The 5,390-nt window shown below is 48.1% G+C and overlaps 1 pseudogene across 1 annotated transcript; it reads left to right on the top strand.

The window, feature by feature from the left end:
• Positions 1–260: 260 nt before the first annotated feature.
• LOC308252668 (spermidine synthase-like) lies at positions 261–4,730 on the top strand (annotated as a pseudogene). Its single transcript has 2 exons — positions 261–342; positions 3,301–4,730. The product of its transcript is annotated as a spermidine synthase-like (transcript).
• Positions 4,731–5,390: the final 660 nt, after the last annotated feature.

The raw sequence follows: 5,390 nt of genomic DNA, 5'->3' as shown, positions 1-5,390 counted from the left end.
ATTTACAAAAAACATCTGATCTGATAAAAACTATTTACGTGATAAAGGACTGTTATCCAAAGTATACAAAAAAAACTCTTAAAACTGAACAATAAGCAAATGAACAACCCAGTTAAAAAAATGGACAAAAGATCTGAACAGACACCTCACCAAAGATGATATACAAATGTCGAACAAGCATTTTAAAATGCTCAACATCATATGTCATTAGAGAAAAGCAAATTAACACAACAATGAGATACCACTACACACCTATTAGGATGGCTAAAACCACTGGCACACCAGATGCTGGTGAGGATGCTGGCAAGGATGTGGAGCAGCAGGAACTGTCCGTCACAGCTGGTGGGTCACACATGGTACAGTCAACTTCGGAAGACAGAGTCTCACAGAGCTGAGCCTGTCTTCCCATATGATCCAGAAATAGCACTCCTTGGTATTGACCCAAATGAGTTGAAAACATGTCCACACAAAAACCTGCCCATGAATATTTATAGCAGTTTTATTCATAATTGCCAAAAACTTGGGGACAACCAATATGTCCTTTAATAGGTGAATGGATTAAAAAAAAAAAAAAAAAAAGCCCTGACCCGTTTGGCTCAGTGGATAGAGCGTCCCAGGGTCCCTGGTTTGATTCCAGTCAAGGGCATGTATCTTGGTTGCGGGCACATCCCCAGTAGGGGGTGTGCAGGAGGCAGCTGATTGATGTTTCCCTCTCCCTTCCTCTCTGTAAAAAATAAAATATATTTTTTAAAAAAACCTATGGTACAGGAGAAACCAAGATGGCGGCATAGGTAAGCACCTAAACTGCTGCCTCACACAACAATTTCAAAACTACAACTAAAAGACAGAACGGATACCATCCAGAACCACAGGAAAGCTGGCTGAGTGGAAATTCTACAACTAGAAGGAAAGAGAAAAGCTCACAGAGAATTGGAGGTACAGCAAAGGGTCTTTGTGTGCGCAGAGAGGAAGGGCGGCTGAGAGCCTGGCTGACTTTCTCTGGAGGAAGGGGGAAGGAAGCTCCCGACCGCACTGAACCCCAGTTCTGACTGTACTGAACCCCAGTTCCAGGCGAGCCCCTGGGGACCCACGCTCTTGTGGGGGGAATCTGGACTCTCGGGCGGAGACTCGGGAGCCGGGGAAGGCAGAGGTCTGAAGGTGCGCGCGTACCAGTGCACACAAAGGCTGCGGAGGTTGCCACAGGCTTTCCCTAGTGGAAGGGAGTCAGAAGCTCCTGACTGCACTGAGCCCCAGTTCTGACTGCACTGAACCCCAGTTCCAGGCGAGCCCCTGGGGACCCACGCTCTTGTGGGGGGAATCTGGACTCTCGGGCAGAGACTCGGCAGCGGGGAAGGCAGAGGTCTGGAGGTGCGCGCGTGTGCGCGCGCAAGGGCAAGGCTGATGGGAAGCCAAGACTGTCTGCTCTGCCCTGAGACTCCGCCCCATCCAAGCTGAGCACAGAGGCTATTGCAATTTGGCAAGTCTAATCCTATAAGGCTGTCTCCAGCACCGAACTTCTCCCAGCATAGACACAGCTGATCCTTACAGCCAACTGGCCTGGAGGTCAATTCCTCCCAGTGATACCAACAACAATCAAGACTTAATTACAACAAGGCTGTACACACAGTCCACAAAGGGGTGCACCAAGAGTGTCCACATCAGGTTACCTGGGGAGGCAGACCCACTGGGCCATATAGGAAACCTAGCACACAAATCTACCCTACCAACTCAGGGAAGCGGTGAAAATGCGGCATCAAAGAAACAGATCACAAACGAAAGAAATGGAGGAAAACAAACGACTGGATATAGAATTCAAAACCACGGTTATAAGGCTTTTCAAGAATATCCTAGACAAGGCTGATAAATATAACGAGACCCTCGAAGATATGAAAAAGGACCAACTAGAAATTAAACATACACTGACTGAAATAAAAAATATTATACAGAGACCCAACAGCAGACTAGAGGAACACAAGAATCAAGTCAAAAAATTGAAATACAAAGAAGCAAAAAACACTCAACCGAAAAAGCAAAAAGCAAAAAAAAAATCCAAAAAGTTGAAGATAGTGTAAGAAGACTCTGGGACAACTTCAAGCGTACCAACATCAGAATTATGGGGGTGCCAGAAGAAGAGAGAGAGCAAGATACTGAAAACCTATTGGAAGAAATAATGACAGAAAACTTCCCCCACCTGGTGAAAGAAATAGACTTACAAGTCCAGGAAGCGCACAGAACCCCAAACAAAAGGAATCCAAAGAGGACCACACCAATACACATCATAATTAAAATGCCAAGAGCAACAGACAAAGAGAGAATCTTAAAAGCAGCAAGAGAAAAACAGTTAATTACCTACAAGGGAGCACCCATACGACTGTCAGCTGATTTTTCAACAGAAACTATGCAGGCCAGACGGGAGTGGCAAGAAATTTTCAATGTGATGAATAGCAAGAACCTACAACCAAGATTACTCTACCCAGCAAAGCTATCATTCAGAATTGAAGGGCAGATAAAGAGCTTCACAGATAAGAAAAAGCTAAAGGAGTTCATCACCACCAAACCAGTATTATATGAAATGCTGAAAGGTATTCTTAAAGAAGAGGAAGAAGAAAAAAGTAAAGATAAAAATTATGATCAACAAATACATATCTATCAACAAGCGAACCTAAAAATCAAGTGAATTAAAAACCTGAGGAACAGAATAATCTGGTGAATATAATAGAATCAGGGGCATAGAAAGGGAGTGGACTGATAATTCTCAGGGGGAAAGGGGTATGGGGGGGTTCAGGAAGAGACTGGACAAAAATCATACACCTATGGATGAGGACAGTGGGGGGGAGGTAAGGGCAGAAGGTGGGGTGGGAACCGGGTGGAGGGGAGCTATGGGGGGAAAAAGGAGAAACAATTGTAATAATCTGAATAAAGATTTATTAAAATAAAAAAAATAAAAAGAAAAGAAAAGATGAATACTTAAAATAAAATAAAATAAAATTAAATTAAATAAAATTAAATTAAATTAAATTTTAAAAAGCCCTGACCCGTTTGGCTCAGTGGATAGAGCGTCCCAGGGTCCCTGGTTCGATTCCAGTCAAGGGCATATACCTTGGTTGCGGGCACATCCCCAGTAGGGGGTGTGCAGGAGGCAGCTGATGGATGTTTCCCTCTCCCTTCCTCTCTGAAAAAAAATAAAATATTTTTTTTAAAAAAACCTATGGTACATCCATATAATAGTAATAAAAAGAAATGAGCGAAGTTGCGGGGTGGGCGGCAGGCGGAACTGGTCCGGTTGTGCTGTGGCTCCAGGCGACCTACAGTCCACGCCCCGCGCCCCCGCCCCCACCAGCGCGGCCCTCAAGAAGCCTGGTCCCCACGGCCCCACCTCTTCCGGCCCCTCGCTGCCACCCGCGAGGGCTGGTTCCCCGAGATGTGCAGCCTGTGGCCGCTGGGCCCTGTCCCTGCGCTCACGGTACCAGGATGTCCTTGCCTTTGCAGTAAGAGCTAAGGCCGCGTGCAGGTGTTGGACCGGGTCACCCAGTGCACGGAAAGGGGCGAGTCCCCCCACCCGGAGATGATAGCCAACCTGCTGCCCTGCAGCCACCCCAATGCACAAGGTGCTGGTCGTGCGGGTGCGGCCGGGCCGTCCTGCGGGAGGGGGTGAAGCATTCTTCTGTGGAGTCCTGCATCCAGCGCGAGATTGACGAGGCTGTCACTCAAGTCTCTAAGAAGTTCCTGCCGGGCATGGCCATTGGCTACTCCAGCTCAAAGCTGACCCTCCACGTGGACGAAGATTTTGGGTTCAGGAAACAGAACCAGACGCCTTCAATGTTATCATCACCGACTCCTCAGACCCCATGGGCCCTGCCTAGAGCCTCTTGAAGGAGCCCTATCACCAGCTCATGAAGGAGGCCCTCAGGAGGACGGGGTCCTCTGTGGCCTGGGGGGTGCCAGTGGCACCTGGGCCTCATCGCAGACATGCAGCACCTCTGCAGGCCACTCTTCCCCGTGGCCAGGTCGGCTTCACGCAGAGCAGCAGAAACCCACGCACCAAGTGCAGGTGCCGGTGCAGGAGCTGCGGCAGAAGCAGGTGGGACAGAGGCAGCTCAGATACTGCAACTCTGACGTGCACCCGGCGGCCTTCGTCCTGCCTGAGTTTGCCCACGAGGCCCTCAATGATGTGAGCTGAGACCAGATGCCGCTGACGACCCCGCCCAGGGCCTCGGGCCAGGTTGCCCTGGACAGGACCCCTGCCGGCACCCCAGCAGCCAAGTGTGACAGGCCCCAGAGTGCTGCCCCGCTGCCCTGCTGGCCAGACTGTCTGAATCCCTGTGTTGTTCAGCCCTCGAGCCTATACCAGCTTGTACCGTGCGTCTCCACCCTCTGTCACCCTCACTCACCAAACACATGTATTTATAACAAACGAACAAAAACAAAAAAAGAAGTGAGCTGTTAAGCCACAAAAAGACATGACAGAACCTTAAATGGGTATTGCTGAGTGAAAGAAACCAATCTGAAAAGGCTGTACGATTCCAACAATGTAAATTCTGAAAAAGCCAAAACTATAGAGACAGTAAGATCCGTGGTGGCCAAAGGCTTATAGGAAGGGAGGGAGAAAGGAAGGAAGAGGGGGAGCACAGGGGATTTTGGGAGCTGTGAAACTATTCTGTATGATCCTGTAATGGCAGGTCCATGACACTTTGCATCTATCAAACCCCTAACATTTACACTCAGAGCGAGCCCAGTGTAACTATGGGCTTCAGTTCATTCCAGTGCCTCAGTATTGGTTTGCCAGTTGTAAACCGGGAGATGGGCTATAGATGCACTTTCTTCTCAGTTGTTCTGTAAACCTAAAAACGCTCTAAAAATAGAGTCTATTATGGAAAGGGAGACAAGAAAAGAAATCATAGTATTTCACATAAGGCTGTGAATAATACTTCCACAAGGTGTAAGCACTACCAGCCTTACCAATATTATGATGCAACTGTAATGGGAGAGTGGGAAACAAGAAGTGTGTGTGTGTGGGGGGGGGGGGGGGCGGGGGAAGGGGGCCTAGCCGGTTTGGCTCAGTGGATAGAGCGTCAGCCTGCAGACTGAAGAGTCTCAGGTTTGATTCTGGTCAAGGGCACATGCCTGGGTTGTGGGCTTGATCCCCAGTAAGGGGCATGTAGGAAGCAGCCAATCAATGATTCTCTCTCCTCATTGATGTTTCTATCTCTCTCCCTCTCCCTTCTTCTCTGGAATCAATAAAAAATATCTTTAAAAAAAAAAAAAGAAGGAGAAGGAGGGGTAGGGGAGTCAACCCTCATCTTCCAAAGTGGGACATTGATAGGTGAAGCCTAAACTGGAAAGAAGCAATGTAAACATGCCGTGTAGGAAACACAGAGGCAAACATTACT

The sequence above is a fragment of the Plecotus auritus genome (genome assembly GCF_963455305.1).
Source record: "Plecotus auritus genome assembly, chromosome: 7".
Taxonomy (NCBI): Eukaryota; Metazoa; Chordata; class Mammalia; order Chiroptera; family Vespertilionidae; genus Plecotus; species Plecotus auritus.
The sequence above is the reverse complement of the archived record's forward strand: the minus strand, read 5'-3'. Positions and strand labels throughout refer to the sequence as shown.